The sequence below is a fragment of the Cheilinus undulatus genome, linkage group 13 (assembly GCF_018320785.1).
Source record: "Cheilinus undulatus linkage group 13, ASM1832078v1, whole genome shotgun sequence".
NCBI classification, from domain to species: Eukaryota; Metazoa; Chordata; class Actinopteri; order Labriformes; family Labridae; genus Cheilinus; species Cheilinus undulatus.
Window position 1 is genome coordinate 24,624,612 of NC_054877.1, and position 24,938 is coordinate 24,649,549.

The window sequence follows — 24,938 nt, forward strand, 5'->3', positions numbered from 1 at the left end:
TTCTGCCATGCGATGTCATGTCTGTTCACCTAAATTATGTAAGTGGTGTGAAATCTTGTACTGAATAGATACAGGTATGAAAGAAAAAAGGAACAAATAATGTGAACATTAAATGTATGAATACATTTATCTGGTGTTTTAAAGTCTTTAACTTTAGTCATTTTAGCAGCAGGAAAAGAGGTGGAGCTGAGGATAGTTTTTAGCCCTCTGGCAAAATCAACAATGTGAATCAGTCACTATGCAAATGTATGCATTACTCATATCCTTAATATGATCAAAATGGATTATAGAAAAGTGAACTCTTCCCTTGATTGTGCATTATTAAAGACATCAGCTATTCAGACCAGAAACTGAGCTTATAGTGTTAGTTCAGGCAGGCCATGAAATCAAGCACCTGCCATATAATTGAGATCAGCTGATCTCACGCAAGCCCTCATCAGGTGACGGCCAGCTGATTCGCTTCCAAGCACACCATTGACCAATCCCATTCATGCTGCCTTTTTTAAGCCGCCCTAGCCTGCCTACCCTTTGCTGCTCCCTCTGCAGGGTGCTTTTTGCAACCCTCCTCCTCCCCAGCTCCTCCTTTCTTCTGTATCTGACTCAATATCATTCTGTTGTCATTGATGCTTGTTCTGCTCCGGGGTGTTTGCAGCTTCTCTCCCTGCCTCTGGCTGCCCTATTAGGCAGGAATGGTGTAGTTCCTGCTTGAGGCTTCCACGTGGGTTCATGGGCCACAACTCCGAACACAAATGATGGTAATCAGTGCAAAATTTTTGCACTTCTGCCTCGTTTTCAAGAGTACAGGTTGCCACTTGGATCCACCGTGGCATTGGCCAAATAACTAAAATATAACTTTAGCCATTGCTTATGGGGTTTTTCCACTATGGTTTTCGGCTGCACCAATGCCAAGCTGTGCCCAGATTGGTCCTACTCTGGAACAAGTCCCAAGCACACCCAACCAAGTGTGCCATGGTGACGTCACAGCAGTTTGTCAGTATTGGTGGACACCATGCAGACTTGGTTAAGTAGCAACTGCTGCACCAAACTTTGACATGCCTTGCCGGAAAACCAATACAAGATGAAGAAGAAAATTCAAGAAGAAATAATGGCCAACTACAACAATGCAATGCTTACTGAAGCACAAATGCCATGTCGTCATCTCTAGACGGGCCCTTAAACAGATAGCTTGGTTGTGGTGGAAAAGCAAATCCCCTGCCGTGCTGGGCTGCTGTGCCGAGTAAACCAAGTAGAGCCAAGCTGAACAATGTAATGGAAAAGCCCCATTAGACTATCAATGAATCAGTGGGTGGTGTCAAAGCGGTACCAAAACGTACCTATGTATGATAGCATTCTGTTTAGTTTAATGAAAAGTTTATCCAAGCCAAGTATCCTTATTAATGATCACTCATCAACAGTAATCAAAGGATTGTAACATTTTCAATGCCACAACAAAGCCTGTTTACTCTTAATGAACCAAGAAGCAAATTTCATTGAGGAGATCTACAGTAAAGTGTATGATATCATGGGGTTTGGTCTCCAGCATGGCCATCCATCTTCGATCTTAGTCACTGAATAAACAATCTTGTATTTGCTCTTCTTTTTCAGACAGGAGTGGCTGATTGAATGATCCATTTTCCATTGTCTGGAAATTGTAGATTTAATTAAAGAACGAGCTTCATGTCAACACCTTCCCCAGAGTACAGGATGAGATCATATTGTTTTTTTCCTCTTTTTTTTTTTTTTTAATGTCATTGTGTCTTCAATCTATGCACAACCCACTCTTGGGTCTGCACTCAAAGTGGTTTTCCAAAGGGGGTCCCTTGTCAGGAAATGTGCTTCCCAGAGTTCAATTGCATCTGATGTTTGGAAATCCTTTCCTCGTGAATGTATATCTTTACTCAGGATTTCCAGCTGCGGGTACACCCAGACCCTCTCCACCTTCTTCTGTGTGCATATGGAGGAAGTCAGTCAGTGAGAGTGCAAGTGGCACATGGTTGTGAATGGTGGCCTTAGAGCAGATTAGCTGCTCCTGTGTCTATCTGGTGCTGACAGTTCACACGGGCCGTTTTTTCCACTGCCCCTGGGCGTATCAACACACTGTTTCCCTTCTCAGAGGCTCTATCTCCCAGCCTCAGGGCTAAAAATGTGAAAGCATACTGAATACAAGACTGGAAATACAGCAGGGTACAAGTTGAACAGGTGACTTGGCTGATTTAAAATGGTTATCTTCATCATGTCCATTTCTGGAGTCATAAAAATAAATAAACTTCATTTATGAAATTTGAGTCTTTCATGTTTGCATGTTTTCTCTTCAGAATGATAGTGTGAAGAGTCTGTTTTGAATCACCGTTTCATTTACTTGAATAACTACGATGGGACAGACCTCTCAGTTCTCCTGGCTGTGTAAAACACATGTCATGAAATTATTGCAGGGACGATTGGTACAGCCTTTAATCAAAGATGGAATTACACATCAGATATAACCAAAAGGGGCCCTTTGGAGTTTTCTTGTAAATATACAAAGATTCTGTTTACATCTAGGATTACTCACCCAAACATAAAGTGTGTCTCCTTGAGTTGTAACAAATGTGATGATTTCATTCCTTCTACATAAAACATCTTAAACCTGCATTGATTACTTTCATGTTTTCTTGCTGCCTTTGAAGGCTGGTTGCATATTTCTTGGGCCCACTCACTGATTGAAAAGTAGTAAAATATGAAATGAGGTTGTGCAGGAATGTACAGAAAATCCTAATGTGGGATTGTGGCTCTATAGCGCTATAACTACTTGAAATGCATTCTCATTTAAGGAAATCTGTGACAGTCCATGGGAGGGATATTTAGTTGATGATCCTAATTTATCTTGGGGAAAAAGGACTTAACAAGGGTAGGACAAGTCCACTTGCATTTGAAGGATTCTTGACTTGCTTGCTTACCTGGCTTATCAGATGGACTTTTTCCACTATCCATAGTATGGGATTTATTGAGAGGGGTCTGGCGGCAGACCAATACTATGAGACGCTGCATCTGTCAGAGTGGAAATACATGCTGAAACTTTAAATATAGAACCAGTTTAAACTTTTGGTTATGTTAGAGTGAGGGTTAAGGCAAGGATTAAGATGCCAAAAGTTAAAAGTTAAAAACTTGACCTGAAAAACCAGATCACAAAAAGTTTAATATGGCCGATTAAACAGTCTGCTTGCAGGGAAAAAGCTTGTACTCCATGAAAACATTTTAGCAAATGTAGTCTTACACAGCCTGTGGAGCTCTGTTAGCTGCATAAGCTACATAGATAACAGAGTTACAAAGCTAAAGTGGCTAAAGCTAAAGTTCACAAAGCTCAATTTTATTGATGAAGTTATGAAGCTAACATAAGTGATGTAACATGATGTGTTCCCGTCATTTCCACCATTAAAATTATGTCTCCCTGGGCATTTAGACGGCCTAGCAGTCTACGGCAGGACCCATGTGCGCGGGCGGCCTGGGTTCGAATCCGGCTTGTGGCCCTTTGCCACATGTCTCTTCCTACTCTCGTCCTATTTCCAAATCTATCCACTGTCCTCCACAGTCAGATAAAGGCATGAAAAGTCTGAAAATAAATATAAAAATATATATATATACCCCTCTGCTTTTGGAGTTGCCCCATCATCACATTTAGTTTTATTTTTCCACTGTATTGGAAATGTAGGACATTTATCAAATGAAAACGTTGGGATGAGGGTGCTCTCATTTTATTTCATGTAAGTCATTTTGATGCCATGCTACAGTTTGATTGGTGTGAAGCTAGAGGGCACCTGGCTTCCCTTGGCAGGGTTCCAACTACTCACAATGTGGTGACATTATGACCCTGGTCTCATTGGCAAATTTATTTATTTATTTATTTTTCATAAGGGATGCAAACTTCAACTGGCTTCCCCTGAGATACACTATGTGAACAAAAGTATTTGGCCACACCTGCTAACTACTGAATGCAGATGTTTCAATCAGACCTGTTGCCACAGGTGTATAAAATCAATCACCTTGCCATGCAGTCTCCATTTACAAACATTTGTGATACACAATGGGTCGTTCTGAATAGCTCAGTGACTTCAAGCATGGTGCTGTGATGATGCCACCTTTGTAATAAGATGGTTTGTGAAGTTTCATCCCTGCTAGATATTCCACAGTCAACTATAAATCATATTATTAGAACATGGAAGCGTTTAGGAATAACGGCAGCACAGCCATGAAGTGGAAGACAACATAAAATCACGTAGCAGGGTCAATGCCTGCTGAGGCACATGGTGTGTAAAAGTTGCCAACACACTGCTGATACTATAGCTTAAGAGTTAAGAACTTCCACTGGCATAATGTGAACATAAAAACTGTGCATTTGCAGTTTCAATGAATGGGCAAGCGGCTAAAGAGAAATGCAAGCAGGTGCAAGAAAACGATCATGCATGTAGTATGACTGAGCCATTGCAAAACACAGTGTTCTCCTCTCAGGCTGCAAGATTGTGAGGTCCAGCAGAGAAATGTTGCTCCGAAGTGCTAAGAAATATCACACAAATATATCGTGTGTCTATGGCTGTTTGATTTTTTGCTTGCAGCTCTTCTTATTTTGTATTTGTGTGCACGCATTTGTCAGTTTTCCCACTTCATACTTCTCATACTAACCTTTTATTTAAATACAGAGATGGATGCTCTTCTTTAACATAAACAGATACAGCTAGTTACCATGCATCTCTCATCTTTGGGTCTTCAGGCTTTTTTGAACCCATGTGCCAATGGTCAGCTCAGTCATTAGCTTGGACATCTTTTCTCGTGCCAAACAAACCTCAGCTCATATAGAAACCAAACTTCTTAATTTGGTTCCACTGCTTGTCACTTCAGAGATGGAAACTAGTTACATGTGGCCATCAGGACAAAGGAATTTATACTCATTGACTCGTTCTTGGCAAAGTTGGCCAACATGTGTTTACTGCGGTTATTCGAGGTCAATACACACTGTAGTGAGCATCCGGTTTCTATATCCGAGGTTCCACCTAACAAGCACAGTCCATGCATTCACCCCTGAATGACTCTAGTTTTAAACTCCAGCCACTCATTAAAGCGCCGTTGGCTTCATTGTTGTTATTAATGAGTCCTTTCCCTCTCAGTCACTTCAGAGCTTTTCACTCGTGGTTCTGCTGATACTGTTGGTCATTAGGAGCTCAAAGTGTGGGATTCCATCTGGACTTTCTCACTCAGAAGACTGTCAGTCCTCAGAGGCCGCAGAGGCTCCAGCAAACTTTCAACAGTCATCTCAACCAGGTCCCCATGATGTGGAATAAGGGGCTCAGAGAGACAGAAAGTCTGTGGGTTGTAACTCTCCTTACAGATGGCTAACAGGAAAAAGTAGTCATATTATTTGGAAAAGCCTTGAAGGGGAAAATTAATGAATATTCAGAGTGGATGCATGGGACAGAAAGAGGCGAAGAGAATTCATTACAATGGAATGAGATTGTCGATAGAATTGCCAAGGCATGAAAAAAGTTTGACTTGTCCTTCCAACTTTAATTATTTAGACATATCAGATGGCAAATCACTCAAAAAAGAGCAAAATCCATTTGTTACTGATTAGCATAAATAAATGAGAAGTAAATGTTAGCATTAGGAGCCGTGATGATGATGGAGGGCTGCAAGATTTCCATTCGCAGTCACGCACAGTAATGTCATCGCTTTAAGGGAATTTCACCCCCCTGTAGATTTAACAATCCCAGAAAGCTTTGCAGCGCAGGTTCAAGCACCTGACGTCACGTGCTGCGGCGGGAGCGGGGTCTTTATTAAAGAGTGGCGAGGGTGTGGTGCAGCGAGCGGAGAGACTATTAAACTGTCACCACTCTATTTGTGTGGTGGGACTACAGAGGGTTTCCTCTCGTCCCCTGTAGCTCTGCTAATGATGAGATTTGAGGTTAGTCAGCCACTTTGCCACATGTGTAATCAAACTGGAGATTGCATTTGCAGCTACTGTTGAGCTGCAGCAAGTATATGCATGTGGAAGTGCCTTAATGGGTGCATGTTGTTCACGTGTGTGCACTGCACAATGTAAAAGAGGGTGAAAGCATGCAAATCAGTGTTAAACTTTACCAGAGCAAGATTTTTAGCTCTCTGATTGTAAATCTACAAGTCTTTAATAAAGCAGAATTACAGTGCTTTGCAAAGAACAATTAAAAGAGATTGAACATAATGAGCAGGTTTGTGTTATGACAAACACAGGCATCTCTGTGCTGATTTGTTACTATAGTAGCAAATGTTTTCCTGCTAATCACTGTCAACTTACAGTTTACAGCCCGCTCAAATAAAGGGTTTCACTGCAAAGTGCACTCCTGCTCTTATTACCATCTTATTTTAAGACCTGGGTGTTGTAGACTAACCTTTAATTTTCTCACATGGAAGGAAATATCGGTTTAATTATGAAATGAAACATTTTCCGAGCCATGCCTTTACAAGAGATATCATCGAGGTTGGTAGAGATCAAAGATGACAGAAGAATCTTTAAAATATGACGAATCTGGAACGATCGGGAATTCATTTCAACCTCAGGCAGTTCAGTCTGAGCACACAAGAATGCTCTTAATCATTCCCCACTTACAGGAAGTCAAATTAGCTGCTGAGATTATAAAACAGTCCTGACCTTAAACACATGGCCTTCACCCTGTTTGCATGTTTGGCTGTGGTGCAGCAGCACTGCTGCATAGCAACAGAACAGGAAGATACAGTAGCACCACCTTGTGTTGTGGCACAGTCAGAGGTTAAAAGGTCTACAAAAATGCCCCATGAGAATCTGCAACAACTTAACAGTAAAAGATGTTTATTACTCTAATGAAGGGGAAATAGTTTTATGAGAGATCCAAGTAAATAAAGATTAAACATTTATCATATAACATCATGCTGAGGCAGATTTTACTCTTGGGATTTCTCACTCATCCATGACGGAGTGGGCTGGTATGTGGGCATCCCCTTGGCCTTTATGTCTTACGCACAGACAAGCGCAGAGAGGCTTGTGTTGGCTCTACCTCCAGCCAAACGCGGCCAGACACTGAGTTGTTCTGGCATAATTAAAACCTGCTGCAGATGTCTGAAGTATTACCTCACTGCAGAGAACACGGCTTCCCCATCTAGCAGCCCTCAGCTGGCTGGACTTGGATCCTACTGATCAATGGGGAGCTCCAAACACTTAGACACCATCGTAGCAACCATGTCAGTGGGGTAGTAGGGGGGCTAGAGGTTAGATTTGCTTTTCCATCAAGTCTTCTGCTGAGCAGGAGTCAGTCTCATACACTTTTCTCTGTTTGTTTCAAACTAGATTTCTTTTTTTTTTAACCAAAGTTATTTATTGATATACTGCAAAGCAGGGTGGGATTGTTTCAGGCTTTTTCGGGTTTGAAATGATGGCAACAGACTAGATGATTTTAAGTCAGATTTTAAACCCGATTAATTTAGCCCTCATTTGCACCCATTTTGACCTGAATTACAGCATGTCAAAATGGATTATTATGGATTTTATTATTTGTTATTGTTGATTAGTAACTAAGCAAATAAAAAATCAGAGAATAATATTCAAGTGAACAGCAAATCAATCTCAGAAAGACAAGTAATCTGCTGTTTACATAGTACTCTCACTTCAGACTTGGTTACCGTGTGATCTCACAATTCCTATCCGAACTCATCGTTGATTCAGGTGTGATTTTGTGATCTCTTGTCTCCAGCTACTCAGGGCTGTGCGCCACCATGCTGCACTTCAGTAACAGATCCATGAGACGAGGGCTTGTTGTCTATTGGAACTAAATTGCAGTGGAATTTTATACATCAGTAGCAAAGCATGTAGTTGGTTTTAAGTTAAGCTTTTCAACATGAAAAATGGGCAAATGGAGCTCTTAACAGGAAGATTGCTTCTTAATCTTTCAGTGATCAACACTTATTCATATTGCTCCCTTCCTCCATGCTCTCTCTCTCTCTTCCAGCTCTGGTGATCAGCTGATTCACTCACTTAAGTACTAAGCTTATCAGATTCTGCCACAACTTTGTTTAACCAATCACCTGTCATATCTTAAATCTGTTGTGCTGTCTTCCACAATTAGCCTGTTGTTTCAGTGTGGATGCTAAACCCTCCTCCACCCCAGCCACCTCCATTCAGTCCATCAGCATCTTGTCCAGATCCTCATAGGTCTTCTGCTCATCTCATCCTGCATATTTCAGTGTCCTTCTCCAAGCCACCTCATTGGTCCAACTTCTCAGAAGTCTGCTCCTCATCTGATCCTGCAGCCCTCGTCAACACCACCACTAGTGTCTAGACTCCATAGGGGGGTATCGTATTCCTTCCATCAGCCTCACAACGCCTTTAAGTACATGAAGTCGTCACGATGGAGTCTAACTGCCAAAGACGCTGGACAATTTTCTTTATCAAAATTAGTAAAATAAGTGTTTACTTGTACTTAAGTCTCTGCTGAATAAAATAATCACCAGATGACATAGCATCTCACTTCAGAATTGGATGTATTAATGGATTACCCATATAAAGTCACTGAAAAGATTGTGTAGGTTAGAGCTGGATTAGGAAAATCAAAAGGATTTAAGACTGCACTGGAGCTCTTTTTACAACAATGCAGTTTTTTGCACCACAGAAAAAAGGGGGAAGTTGCACAAACTTGTAAAATCCTGCTGAGTCATGCAGGGTATGGAGAGAGAACGGTATCCATGCATTAAACTGGCTGTTGTGCATCCATAGGGACCTCACTCTATTGGCAGACCAAAAACAGATATGAATGATACTAAGTAAACTCATTTTACTTTGTTGAAAATGTGATTATACAACCACAGGAGTCTGTGATGCAAGTGCATGCTCCACAGTTTGAAAAAAGAAAACACAAATTCTCCTCTACAATTCAGTGAGTTCTCAGAATTAATTAATAAATGAATTATTACAGCTTCTATATCACACCAGGCCCCATGCTGTCATAGCCCAGGTATTATAATATCTATGTTCACTTCCCCAGTTGTGAAGAATAAGCAGAGTCTTAGAGTTTAAGCATGTGAGGGACAGCTCAGGGATCAAGGCTGTCTCCAAGGTCTCCTAACTGCCGGAATCTAAACTTAAGGTCGTTCCTCTGCTGCTCGACCAATTACCCACAAATGCAGCTCTGCAGAGTCTCAGCCAGGCACTTTGGCTAAATTGTTCCAGGACATCCTCCTGTGGGTTTATACTGGAAATATGGGCTGCCATCTACTGACATTTTTTCATCAACTCACCAATACTCAGAGAACACGGTGGATTGAAACTGCACTAACCAGTTGCAGTAAATGACTGGCTGATATTAAGTTGCTGTGAGTATTTTTTTCCCTTTAAAATCACTTGAGGGTGACACATCCCTGCTAGTACATCTAAAAACCATTCTAATAATTTCCATATCTCAAAGGAAATGTGTAATTACTGCCTGATATGAGCTGGAAGTCAATGACACCATGTCTCGGATACAAAGCGTTCACATCCCTGAGAACACATTTGTAGACGCTGTTCGGATGAATGAGTCATGTCATGACTCGTCTGTATGTGTGTTCCATAACCTCTGGTCCCCACAGAGAATATCATTACAGGGAAAATGGTGGTAATTGTTTTTAGTGATGGGAGGAGGAATCGATATGTCAAAGTACACCATGAAGGGAAATGGATGTAAAAGTAATAACCAGACAAGACGAACCCTAAAACCATCTTAAGGATACTTTAATTTCATAGAATTGTTAGTATGTTACAATCATATTTTAAACAAGCCCGGTCCTCTAGTTGCACCCTACTTTCTTTCTCAAAGTGTCAATTACATGACTGTGCAGGGCTCTACAAAGAGTTTAGCATCATTTGGCTAATAGTAGTGGCATCTTAGGCTACTGTATGGTTACACAGACCTTTCATGTATGCTCTGTCATACCTCTCTAATTAGTATTCTCGAATACAACAACAACAACAACTACAAACTTGTTCACTTTCTGCCTCACATCAGATCAACTTGAAACTTAACAAGCTACTTGCCTAACCAGATTATGTTAACAAGATAGCTAACATCAGATTATGACAGAGTCCTGCACCTGGTCAGGTGACCTACAAAAACATTTAGCAAAAGGTAAAAAAATACAAGTTTGAGATATATGCTAGTCGAATAAATCAAATGCAGGCAAGTAGTGGTCAGAAAACAAAACAAAAAACAGAATTCATAAATTAAAAAAAAAAAAAGATATACTATCCTCTAACTAGCTAGCTAACAAGCTATCTACCTAACTGGTACATAATAACTAACTATCTAAGCTACATGTCATAGTTGTCAAACTACAAACCAAACTCCTAGTAAAAAATTACAAAGCTGCCTGCCTACTATTAGATCATTCTATCAACCGACTAGCTAACTTGCTTCTTTTGTATGACAAGATCATAACTATCAGCTAGCCTATAGGAAACCTGCCTAACACCTGATCATATAATGCACTACTTAAGCTACCTACTTGACACTGAGTCAAAGTAATAATGAGCCATCCAAGCTACATGCTTAACATCATATCATAACATTAACCAACAAGATGCCTATAAGAAAGCTAAATTAGCAAAAGATACCTGCTTCACATAAGATATCTGTAACAACGGATAGGCTAACATGCTACCTGCCTAACAAAAGATTTTAAAAATCAGCTGCCTAGCTAAGCTACCTACCAAACATCAGATCAACTGACTAGCTAACAAGCTACCTACATTACATCTGCAGTGTGCACCAAATCACACAATGCTGTTCTAAATACTAAACTTATTGAATGCATAAGTGCAAATAGTGACTGAGAACAATGGACACCTTAAACCCTCAGTGAACACCATAGTGGTGAAGTAGCAGATGTTGTACTGTTAGCATGCTAGAGCACTAGTTAGCATTAGTATTAGCATTTGCTGGCTAGTTAACGAGTTGTTTGTAACTCAAATGCATCAAAGAATTGACTGAGAACAGTGGACACCTTAAACCCGCATTGAACACCATAATGGTGAAGTAGCAGATGTTGTACTGTTAGCATGCTAGAGCACTAGCTGGCATTAGCATTTGCTGGCTAGTTGACGACTTGTTAGTAACAGCAGCAGATTTCAATCATGAAAAGAGCTTTAATGCAAAATATGTTCATTACCCGATGAAATCAGCAGGGAGTTATGTAAAGGGTTCCTTATCTTTCTTTCCTTGTTTGTATGTGTACAAGATAACTCGAGAATGGAAAGTCAGATCTTTACCAAACTTTCAGGGAATATTGGGATGATGACAGGGAAGAATCAGTTAGATTTTGGTGATGATCCGCGCACCTGTTCGGTTTTTCTCGGACTTTGAAATTTTGAACACCATAGTGATCAATGGGAGCGTAAGTTTCTCGGTGGTGCTGCTTAGGCGTGGGTCTGCCGCCTCAGATGGCCATTCTAGTTTTTATTATGAGGACAGTATTAATGTAAAATACATGTTACATTAATTCAATAATGAGGGAAAATAGTCACCTCCTGTTCGTGTAAAATGGCAAATTGAGACAACGCACTGTGATACGATCTGTATTGCCTTTAAGTGCTCTGTATCACCAACAGAAGTATGTGATTTGAAACGCACTGACAGTCATAGCTGTAACTAAGTACCTAAGTTTCCTGCCCAGTAGGAGATCATAGACTGTCAAAGGACTATTCAACTCGCTACCTGCCTAACAAAAGACTATAAAAATCAGCGAGCTAATCAGCTAACCACCCAAAATCCAAATTATAGTAATGACTAACTGGCTTAGCTGCCTACCTAACGTAACATAATACTATACTAAGCTACCAACCTAATTCCTGGTCAAAGCAATATGAGCCATCTAAGCTAGATACCCAACATCAGTTCATAATGGTTAGCTAACAAGCTACATTTCTAAGGCCTGATCATAGTTTAAAAAAGAAATAAAAAACTAAACCACCTGCCTAACACTGGATCATTGTAATACTATCTTGCTAAGGTACCTGCCAAAAACCTGCCTATTTCATATCACTAACAAATATCTATATGAAATATTAACATGTGAAATGTCTAATCATAGATTGTTTTAATAGGAGCTGAATTTCACAGATAGAAGAATATGATCATTTTTGAGTTATGGGGACTTCTAAAGCTTCTCCATTGTGTGTTTTTTCTGAGTTGATATGCGAATGACCAAGTATTGCTTTAACTGTTCCAATCTTAACTTCATCCTGAAATTATTCAAGATAAAGTCCATCACACTAATTACAGCAAATTTTAAAAGATGTGAAGTCCTTATTCAATAAACATAATGTGTGTCTTTGCCAGACTATATTCAATGCCCTTCCAAAAAGGTTGATTCAAGCCTCTTTTTTATTTTAAAAATGTACATGCTCTGTTTCTATTAAAAGCCCCCAGACAGCGCGTGTCCGATTTGATTTATGGAGAGGAAATAGTTGTGCTCTCCTTGCGGGTGGGCCTGTTAAACCCATGTCCCCCTGGCTCTGGTGTGGCGGCCTTGTGTGAGCTGCAGCACAAGCCCAAATCACAAGAGGTCATCACCTCCAATAGTCAGTTGCAAGTCTTAAATAACATCTTGGTCACTGTAGAGAAATAATCCCAGATGTAGCTGCAGTTTGAGAGGTGATCCAGTGAGGTTCTTGACCACCCTAAACACACTGCTGAGAAAGGGCCTTATGGAGTTAATCCCTTGATTATTAAGAAAGTAGTAAAAGAATGTGGCTTTGGTTCAAGTTAAAAAAATCTTTAAATGATGTGCAGGATGATGAGACAGAGCCATTGCGTGTTATTTGGGAGCAATGTGTGAACTGACATACAAGGTTAATAATAAAACCAGACATGGTGTCATAGTTGAACACTCCTTTAGTGCTTCTCTGCTCCTTTGTACCTTTTCAGTGGACTGTAAAAATGCAGGATGTGTCCCATGAATTCACGTAATCGATGGTGGTTATTAGCTCCCCACAGACCTCCAAGAGAATATATTGAGAGCAGGTGTGCTCGTATAAAACCAAACTAAAATAATAGCATATGACTCTGCAAAATGAAGAGATTTAAAAACTTTATTAGACACCTGGAATTTTTTTCTTTTCAGAATAATATTCCGCAGAGGGCATATGGAACTGAGGCAATCATCCAAGGAGGTTAACCCGGGTCTATAGCCATGAAGAGAAATATTATCGTAAAGCGCTCCAAAACAGTTCAGATATCGTGCGAGCCTACAAGACATTTTCTTTGGGTCCAATTTACTGCTTACGCAAAGCTGTGACATCTTTGTTGGCCCGCTCATCTTGAAGACATGATGTAATTTTGATTAGGTGGTTGGTTTTGGTATCACCTCAGTGTGATGTTCACATGTCGTCATTGAGTGATGTGTCTCTTTGCTCCAACGATCACAGACCCCGATGGCCCTGTCTGCTTCATAACTGACCTAACAACACAAATTTGACTCCTCATCTCCTCAAAGGTCAGTCAAATCTCTCAGGAAAACAAATTGTGAGAACCAAGGTAATAAATTCTAGCACTAATACAGTATGAAACGTTACACCACTATAAATCAAGTTAGGGAACTCGACAACAATGGGTGTGAGCATATTAGTGACCCACCTAAACTCTGGTCTTTGCCTCTCTGGAGTTTCATAAGAATGAAATAATGCATAGTGTATTGCATACATTATGTTGACTGTGATGCACATTGAACTTTTAATCTCACTTTAACATCTGCTACTTCTTAAGAAAGTCAAAAAATAATCAAGGCTAATAGAATGATGAATGAAACATCAAAATACCACAACTTTATTTTCCTTCAAGCCACATTTGACTACTGAAGCTGTAAGGTACAATACTTTTTATGAATTGCTATAGATTACTCATATTTATTCATCATTATTTATTATTTATTTATTATGTTTCAATGTACTCAGTATTAAGTATTAAAACCTGTTAAATCTTGAACTTCGATTGCCATCAGAAACAGATGACAGACTTTTATCCCAGTGCATCTTGCACCTGCTATGTGTTAGTTCAAACTGACTTATTTGAACATTATTTCCAATTTAGGACAGTTTACACTCTACTTACAGTAAAGTTTAGCACAAGCTCAGATTTAACCTGAGTCACAGACCGTAAAAACCAAACCTGATAGTAAACCCGAGCTGTTCTTTTCCCTGTTACAGCCTGTCTGTTTACACGAATTACACATGATCAGACCATGAAAATGACTATTAAAAGTCATTATTTCATCTATCTGTCTGTCTGTTAGTTGTCACACCTACTTATTTTTGGGTTTGTCAGCATGACTGTGTGTCTCATGCTGACATGCTCAGGAGGACGGGGATGGGAAGGGTCATCAGCTGGATATAGGAGTGCCAGCTGTGCATCTACAAGCTACTGGCATACTTTCCTGGGCTTGATCCAGCTCACTGCCTACTGGGTGTCCAGGTCCTGGTGGGCTGGACCAGTAATCAGAGGAGGCTGCCTGCTTCATGATGGGGTCAGCAGGGAGGATACCTGGAGAGATGGGGCCTGGGCCTGGCACAGGCCTGGACAGTGGCCTTCAAGAGCCCAGAGCAGTACAGGACCAAGGTTAGCACGGTGAAGTAAACCGTCATATGGTCCCAAACCTGACCTGACTGCGAAGAAGCAAGCATATTTTCTCACGCTTGCATTATGTCATCACAGAAGAACACTACCAACTACTGGCCTGGCTGGTGCACTACAGCATTTTCAGTCATTTTTGCTGATCTGTGTTCATGATGATTGTCAGAAGCGCCTGAGGCCTAAGCAACATAAGCGGCTGCTTAGGGCCCCATCCCAACCAGGGGGGCCCCAAAAACGAGGAAGTGAATGTTCATAAGCAGTTCAGAAACAAACTTTAGTGACAACAGCCAGGCTGTGAAGGGGAATGAAATGCTGAGAGTAAAAGTCAGGAAGAACCCACACACAGGTTAGTCTCTTCTTAGCAGGAAGCTGAGCTGTGTAGGGTCTAAAGCTTTTTGGCATGGCTGGGAGAAAGGACAGAAAGTAAATAAAAATTAGCAGGCTCATCATCATGCCCCCATGGACACAGACAGCATCTGCAGACCACTGGAATAAATAAACACGATCACAGGTAAGACAATGAATTTATGAATAAATGAATTTATCCAGATTATGATCAATGTAATTATAGAGTAATGACGTGACTTTGTAGATCTGTAGCCTATTATTTTTGAGTTTAATGTAGAAAACAAAGCTTGCGTCAGGTCAGTAGTCTATGTGTAATATCTAACTGTAGAAATGGACTGCATGTTAATACTGATCATTAAAGAGCTGTAAAGTAAATGCTTATTATATAAAAAATCCTGACTGTTACTGTAGTAGGGTTTATGGTTCAGGTTTAGAGCATGTAAAATGAATGAACTGCTAGCTTTCGGTATTGTGTTTTATGGCTCTAAATCCTTCTAAAATGTGATGGTGTTTCAGAGAGAGGAGGATGTGTTTTAAAAGGGAGAGTGTAGGACATCAGCAGGTTTATTTCTGACAGAGATGGAAAAGGTACTAGGCTATTATACTGAAGTAAAAGTTAAGTTACTTTGAATTAAATATACTTAAGTGGAAGTAAAAGTAATCTGTAAATCTATTCAAGTAAAAGTAAAAAGTAAGTCATTTGAAACTTACTCAAAGTACTGAATAGCTATTTTTTTTAAACCTGAGGTTGTTATACAGTAAAAAATTAACTTTTCTTAATGTGAAATCACTGCAAGAGAATATGAAGCTAAAACCAGGTTGGTTTTTATAAGGTGACACTTAACCTAAAGTCAAATACAACAGCTGTTTTAGGATGAAATGTAGAATTATTCTCTTTCTGCTGACCATCATGTGCTGTGAAATTTAAACTTCTGGCCATTTTCTTGTCTTCTTGTTGTCAGAACGCTAAAATCTCCTCATTTTGGATTTTAGTGTTGTTTTTTTACTCAGTACTCAAAGCTTTTTAAAATGTAGTGAACAACAATACTTCCCTCAAAATGTACTTAAGTTAAAATAAGTGTAGTGATTTTGAAAAGCACTCAAAAAAGTACAAGTACACAAAAAGCTACTTAATTACAATAACTTGAGTAAATGTATTTAGTTGCTTTCCATGCCCAATTTCTGTGTTTTGTACATAAATGTAAGTTATTACCATTAGAACATTAAAAAGATTTATTTTATTATTTTGGTTTGGATGCATGCTGATGAGGCGGGTCTCCAAAAGACTGACTGACAGATAAGAAAAAGAGGAAGAAGTCCATCTCCTTCACAAGTGTCCACTACAGTCTTCAGGACCTTAAGGAGCTCCAACACAGCCATCTCCTAACAGACAGTCCAGAAAAAATAAGGGAGACAGGAAACTTTCTTTATCTGTGTGCATAAAGGTAAAACCCAGAACATCCCTACCCTAACATCCCATACCTGACAGGAAGGCCACAGTTTGTCAGGCTGGGGAACTGTGTTTCTGGGACATTAATGAGCAGTACAGGGGCTCCGCAAGGAACAGTCCTGGCTCCATTCCTGTTCACACTGTATACATCAGACTTCAAATACAGCACTGAGTCCTGCCACATTCAGAAATACTCTGATAACACTGCTATTGTGGCATGTATCAGAAATGGACATGAAGCCGAATACAGGGATCTGATAAGTGCCTTCAGTGACTGGAGTCACAAAAACTGCCTGCTACTCAACACCTCAAAGACAAAGGAAATGATCATAGATTTCCGCAGATCCAAACCCCCTCTTCAGCCAGTGAGTCGAGAGACGCGCACTGAGCAAGGTGGAGGCCATTCTGAGAAACATGGATCATCCACTTCACATCTCCCTCAATGAGACAAGAAACAATGGTGGTGGACGGCTCCTATCCCTGCGCTGCAGGACAGAAAGATTTAGAAAATCTTTCATACCATCAGCAATTGGACTGTATAATTCTAAAGTAAACAGATGAGATTCCCAGACGATTGAATTTCCCTTCGGGGATAAATAAAGTTCTTGTATTGTATTGTATTGTATCCCAGCAGGGACAGAGGAGTGGAGGACTTTCTGATCTCCCAGAGACAATCACAGTCCTCTCCAGATCCACAACAGTCCTGCTCACAGCTCAGTTTACTGCATGCATGCCAGTGGGCCACAAGTGTGAATCTAATAGTCACTACCATTATGAACAGGGATAATCATCAGAAGACTAAATAAACAGTTCATAAACACTGGTCAAATACACGAGTCTCATTTAACTAATTTAAAGAATCAAGTGAGACAATTCACTTCAGGTTTAACTAAAGTAATGTACATGACGTTATATGTTAAATATCTATAATGTGGTTTGGAATAAAATGAACAAAATCTCAAGTTCTGTTACCTCATTTTTTTCTCCACGGTGGTTTAGATTAGTTATATAAGTGCAGATTATCTAGCACTGACTGCATCAGTAACAGTGATCGGCGGGTGGGAGGCCCCCAGTCAAACTTTGCTTAGAGCTCCAAGTAAGCTTGGGCTGGCCCTGATGATTTTTGTCAAAATATTGTCGCCTGAACATTGAACTTGTTTGAAGCTGACAATGAAAAAAACACAGTTTTTCAGCAGAGTGTTTCCATGTAAAAGTGGACTTCAGGACCCTGACTCTAGTCACACCTTTGCTGGTGCAACAGGCCACAGATGGGACCTACTCGCCACCCACTTTAGTAATTTTTCAGTTTAAATAGAGTTTGATTTATTACAATTTTGTTAGAAGAGTTCCAAGGACAAATAGCTTAACAGCTGTTTTGTGACCTCATTAATCAAGTGGCCAAATGTAACCTTGGTTCTCTGAAACCAAAAGGGACCCACTGCATCTAAAATAAACCTGCCCACCATACTGTAAGTCCACAGTTCCTGAGGTGATCAACAGGTTGAATAAATACTTTTGATGTTGCAAAAAGCCATAATTTAGACAATGTGATTTCTGAACAGCGTACTAATATTACACTGTGGTAAAATGCTCCCACCAAAATAGCTCTAAACATCCACACGATGAACTTAATGTCAGCCAGCTGTTTTATTAAACAGGAAATTCTCATTATGTGTGTCTCTGTTTGCAGACTTCAGCAATATTTAATGAGTTACCCCTCTCATTTAAAGATTAAAGCTCACCACTAATGACAGAACACTACAGTAGCAAATAGTTGTCCCTGTAGTCTTAAAAACCACAGAGGAGGAGAGGAGGCCGGAGAGTGACGCACTTTGTTGTATATATAGACCCGGTGATTCCACCTCTCGCTCACCAGAATGGAAGGAATGTTGTGATAGATCCACCCACAAGCAGGAAAGTAACACCAAAATGAGATCCTAGAATTCATGTAAATATAATGTTTATTACATGTGTGAATCATTACAGTCAACATAGGTAGGCTGTGACAAAAACTATGTACTTTGTTTTTTGTAAATGTCTTCATCTAGTTGCTCTTTGATTGTTGCCATTTTAAAGTAGTGGAGATTGGGAAGTGAGAGCTGAAATATGACATTATGTTTACATGTAGATTTCTACAGAAGCCCAAATGGTAAGTGAGAAAAGAAAGTGGCGATTATTTTTTGAAGTCTCATCTTAATAATATTATCTGTGCTTAAAACTTAAGGACAGCATTTTTTGCCAGTTTTCCTCTTCTTTTCATCTGTGAAGTAAGACAAAAATGTAATGTTTCGTAAGGTACAAAAATGGAAATTTTTTTAGATATGCAGTCTCCATTTGCAAACATTTGAGATCATTCTTAAGAGCTCAGTGACTTCGAGCGCTGTACTGTTGTGGATGCGACCCATGCAATAAGATGGATCATGAAAATTTCATTTCAATCCACTGTCAACTTTAAGTGATATTTTAAGAAAGTTGAAGCATTCAGGAACAACAGCAACTTAGCTACAAAGCAAAGGACCAATTAAAATCACAATGCAGTTTCAACGACAGCTATGGTACATGGAGTGTAAAAGTCGCCAACACTCTGCTGATTCCATAGCTGAAATGTTCCGAACTTCCGCTGGCATTTATGTAAGCGCCAAAGCTGTGCAGCAGGAGCTTCATGGTTTCCATGGCCGAGCAGCTGCATGCAAGCTTCACATCTAGGTCCCTTATTGCCAGTGAAGGGCAATTTTTATGCTTTAGCATACCTAGAGCTTTTGGACAATGCTATGCTTTCAACTTTCTGGCAACAGTTTGGGGAAGGACCTTTCTATTTCAACATGACTGTGTCTCAGTGCAAAGCAAGGACTATAAAGACATGGTTTGATGAATTTGGTGTGGAAGAATTTGACAGGCCCACACAGAACCCTGACCTCAACCCCATTCAGCACCTTTGGGATGAACTGGAACAGAGATTGCAAGCCAGGCCTTCTTGTACTACATCAGTGTCTGACCTCATATATACTCTAGAGAATGAATGGGCAAAAATTCCCTAAAGCACTCCAAAATCCTGTGGAAAGCCTTTCATGAAGAGTGGAAGCTCTTATAGCTGCAAAAGCCGGGGAGGGGACTCCATTTTAATGTTGAATACAATTTCATTACAGCCCCAAGGCTGAGAGCAACAATATCTTCAGACTGGAAGGTTTCATTCACAAAAACGTCCTGAAGCCTGTTTTGGACCGAGTTATTATAAAGGGTGTGCTTCCCAGGCTGTGTTTGGGAACATCTGAGAGTAGCAGAGTAATTCATGCAAACTTCCTTCCATTAGTGCAATGACATCATACAGGATGTGTCAAAAAGTTTGACGTATTTTGCTAAAACAATTACATAATGCATGTTTAAACTCATTACTAACAAGAGATGATCTAATTAAAGTGCATGGCATTGGTGTTAAATATTATTTCCAGCACTGCCGAACCAGAAAATGAACTTTTGATCCATGCCTGGATTCAAATAAACTGGTATCAAAGATTAATTATGTTGGTTTTTAAAGCCATTAACTCATGTTAAATACCTTTAAAATGAGGAGCATTAATGATGAATTATAGCCTTGTATGAAGTAAACTCTTAAAATATTTCCAATCACAGTGTAACCTTTGTCTTCCAGACAATCTTACCCATCAGATCCAGTCTGGAATTGTTTTTTGGACAAAGCTGAGCTCCTTCTCACAAGACGAGAACACAAATATTCAATGTTTCTGCCTCTCAAAAACATCGGTCTACCACAGGTGCAAGCTTTCCATACCAATTAGCAAGTGCTCCACCCACAAATTTTCCATCAAAATAAACTGGGAGCACATAAAAAATGCACATTAAAATGGGAGTGATTGTCTTTGATATTCAATGCTTTAATTGAAACCAGGCAGTGGAGCCTTATTTTGACGACTCCATGGTTTCCATCAGTAAAAAAAAAAAGGGGATTCCTGAGTGATATCCTGAGGAACACTAGATTTCCTTTTAGAGGAAAACCAAACAGGGTAACACGTCATTGTTTTGCATTGGCTTCATGGTCAATGGGCTGTAGATTTTTTTTTTGTACCTGTAATGGACACTGGGTCAAAGGTTCACGCTCCCTCTGTCTGCCACTCACACATCTAAGTTCAGAAAGCTGCTCACATATGGCCGGGCTGGGTAAACATCTGGTAATCTTTGTTTCAGCTTCTCAATAGCTCACCAGGCCACGCTCGCTCTCTGTGTACTCAGTCTTCTCCGGTTACATAGTTGCAGGCTGCTCCCCTGAGGTTACGTGGACAACCTTTTGGGATTGCGGAAGGAGTTTCCACAAAGTAAGTGTTGTCTGAAAATTCCTTACAGTTATGGAAATAAACCCACAAAGAGACAGCAATATAGAGAATGAGGAATGTGTGACCTTTTGTGTGAGTTTAATCAGGACTTTTGTTTAGATCTGCGATTAAGTGCAATAATTCAATTAAAGAAAAACAGAGAATTTTAAGGCTCATTTGTAACAGGTTGCATTAAACAGGAAGAAGAACACCACTTGCTTCTCTTTAGTCTTGATTAAACCCATTCTAAGGCCAAAGATGGTTACAATTATTCTTTCCGTTGGCGGCTGTATTGACTTCAAAAGTCCCGGCCCATGGTATTAGACTGGCGGCTTCCTTTTGGAAGTCCTTCAAAGCACACGTCATAACAGTTTTAACCTGAACTTGACGGTCCACACCCTCATCACAAGCCCAACCTAACGCCCCGGCACCTCTCTAGTCCAAACATGCTCTTTGTCTTGTGTTTATGCAAATATAAAACCAACATTCATTCCTCTCATTGGCTCACCTGGACACTGATTTCCCATGCAGGTCTCACTGTTGAGGCTCCTTCTTACCAGACTGGCAGCGATCCAGACAAGTCCACCGGCCCCTGGGCTCCTTTCTCCCCCTGAGTCACACCCAGACGCTGCGTGCGCCGTCATCCTGCTGAAATGTAAACCCCACATTCAGCTGCGTTTGTTATGCTTGTAACGCTGTCACAACGTAGCTATAACAGCGGGGCAATATTTCAATAACAATCTATTTAGTCAGCTGCGATGACATCACTAGGTGGTCGACCACATTAGTTTGCTGGAATGATAATGAGGATTATTTCATGGGCAGCCTTAGCGAGGGTCCGACGCTTCTCTAACACACCTCGACATTTAATACAGAAGTTTGGCCTGAGTGGCTTTAAAGTGTGTTTTCATAGCGTCTGAACTTGACCCCGGTGTTCACAGCAGCACCATCATTACTGTGTTTGTGCTGGGATGCTCTGTTCAACAGCAGGACTGCCTGTACCCCGCTGTCTCTTTTAATCATGCATCCAAACTATAAACAACAGTTTAGACTTAAAACTGGGGCTGCCCTTGAGATCACTGGCCTGCTGCACTAATGGCTATTTACTTTCCAGAGAAAATAAGTAACTAAGAAAGTCTATTTTTATCCCCAAATGACCCCTGTGTCAACCCCAGCAAAGTGAAGGAGTTAGAGGGGGGCACATCCTTAACTTTAATCAAAGAGCCAGCCCTGCAGGCTGAACGCTGGTGCAGCAACCTTTGCGTGATTAATTCTTTTCCATCCCTCATGTATGCTCATGTGACTCAAAGTCACTGTAACCCAGCAGATTCCAGGAGGATTTAGTGTAAAAATATAAATCTATGTGCATCTAGCTGGGGGTCTGTTCAGTGCGGCATCAGTAGGGTGGGTAATTTATTGTGGAAGCAAAGTGTTTCCATTTGCAGTAAGAGCCACTAAAAACAGACTGGCTGCAGGTTTCTGGGGGGCCCGCTTGTTAAAGTACTGATGCAGTGTGAGTTGGCTTGCAGCCTGGCAACTTGTTTGCGGAGCTGTGTAGATGAGGCTTTAAAGAATACAGTCGTCACAAAGAAAGGGAGGCTTCACAGCAGCCAAAGATGCTGGTGCAAAAAAAACAAAATAAAACAAACAAAAAAAAAAAAAAAACTGAAAATTATTTTTTAACCTCAGTTAAGTAAAGATATGCAATGTAAAACAAGTGACTGCATAAATATTCACCCTCTTAAAGTCAGCGTTCAGTAGATGCACCTTTGGCTGTGATCACAGCACTGAGTCTGTGTGGACAGGTCTCAATCAAGCACATCTGGACTCTACAATTTTACTCCATTCTTCTTTGACCTTGTTGTCTTTAAAGCATTTCTGTGTAGCTTCGCTGTATGCTTTGGGTCACTGTCTTGCTCGAAAATAAATCTTCTCCCAAGCAGTTGATCTCTTGCACACTGAATAAGATTGTCCTCCAGGATTTTCCTCTATTTTGCCACATTCATTTACCCTCTACTTTTACAAGCATTCCAGGTCAGCTTCTGAGAAGCATCTCCACAGTGTGATGCTGCCACCACCGTACTTCACAGTGGGGATGGTGTGTTTGTGGTGATATGCAGTGTTCGTGTCTGCCAAATATAATGCATTGTCTGATGACCAAAGAGCACCATTTTGGTCTCATCAGGCCAAAGAGTAACCATGCTGCCTTGGTGGCCTCTCTGACTAGTCCCCTTCTTGCACGTTCACTCAGTTAGTGAGGATGGCCTGATCTAGGTAGATTTACACGTACTGATTTCCTTCCAATTCTTGATGAGTTTGACTGAACTCTGGGGATGTTCAGTGCCTTGGTTTTTTTTTTTATCCATGTCCTGCACAATTTTCAACAACCTTTCCTCTGAGTTGCTTGGGATGTTCTTTTGTCTTTATGGTGTAATGGTAGCCAGGAATACTGATTAACCAGAGACTGGACCTTCCAGACACAGGTGTCTTTGTACTGCAGTCATTTGAGACACATTCACTGCACTCAGGTGATCTCCATTTCACTAAATGTGAGACTGCTAGCACCAATTGGCTGGACCTCTGTTGAAGTAGTTCAGTCACTAAGGAAGGTGAATATTTATGTAGTCACTTATTTTACCTTACATTTTATTGTTTAATTGAAAAAACTTCCTAGTAATCTTTTTTCACTTTGACATTAAAGAGTATTTTTGTCAAAAAGATAATATATATTGAACCTGACTGATGTATAAAATCAGTAAAAATGTAAAACATCCGAGGGGCTGAATAATTTTATAGGCACTGTAACTAAAGTACCCTAATCACTCCAGGTTTTACAAAGACTTACTTGATTTCCATTTTAAAGGGATACTTCAACATTTTGGCAATTAACAGGTTCATTACCTTTAGTTGTTGGTGCAAGCTATTTTTAGATTGGTGCTGCCGAGTTCGGAGCTGCTGTGCCAACTCAATGTAAGCAGACGGTATTCCGGCTTTCCCTCATCAAACTCATCAAATACACAATCCAACAACTCCAAAACGCTCTCATGGACAAGTTGTGACCCGTACATTCACCACGCTATGAAATCATCATGGGACATTACAAGACGGAGATGTTTTAAAACTAAATGCAAAGCCGGAACTACACTCCAGACATGGCTGCTGCACTGTGTCACTCTGCCCAATGGTTTACTCAAGAAATAGTTCTGAGTATTTGCTTCATGTGTCATAATGTTACATAATTATACATTATTATTAGTAGTTGAAACAACTACTGAAATAAACTCTGCAGCTTGGGAAATCTAATTGTTATCTCAAGATAAAAACACAAATAAACCGACCTCTTGAGGAAAAAGACTTAAAATGAATCACTGTTACTGGAAAATGGAAAAAATAAGATGTGTGTCGAGTTTGGGCTTCTGTAGATCTTCATACATAGAAGAGATTTCAGTTTTCTACTTAAACCTGCACAATAATTAAAAGTATCTGTTCTAAAAGTCACAATAAAATTGATTTTCAACTCAACTTATTCATCTAGGCTGTTTTTTCCATTACTATTAACTCAAAGTTTCAAAAAATTAACTCAGTACTATGGTAAAACTAGCATTTTGTTTCACGATAGCAAAGACAAGTTGAGATCTTAGAAAAAACATCAGGATTCACTTTTTATGAGTGAAATTAAATGTGTGAATGTGCACAGTATGGACACAAGTATTTGGCCACAACTGTTAATTATTGAATTCAGGTGTTTCAATCAGACCCGTTGCCACAGTTATATAACATCAAGCACCTAGCAATGAAGTCTCCATTTGCAAACATTTGTGATACAAAATGGTCGTTCTGAAGAGCCTAATGACTTTACTGTGATGGATGCCACCTTTACAATAAGAGTTCGTGAAATTTAATTCCTGGTAGATATTCCATAGTCAACTGTAAGTGATATTATTCGAAAGTGGAAGCGTTAAGGAACAACAGCAACTCAGCCATGAATCCTAAGACCACATAAAATCACAGAGTGAGGTCAACGCCTGCTAAAAGCGTACAAGTCGCCAACATTATGCCGATTCAACAGCTGAAGAGATCTGAACTTCCACTGGCATTAAGGTAAGCACCAAAACAGTGTGGCAGGAGTGTCATGGAATGGGTTTCCATGGGTGAGCAGCTGCATCCAAGCCTTACATCACC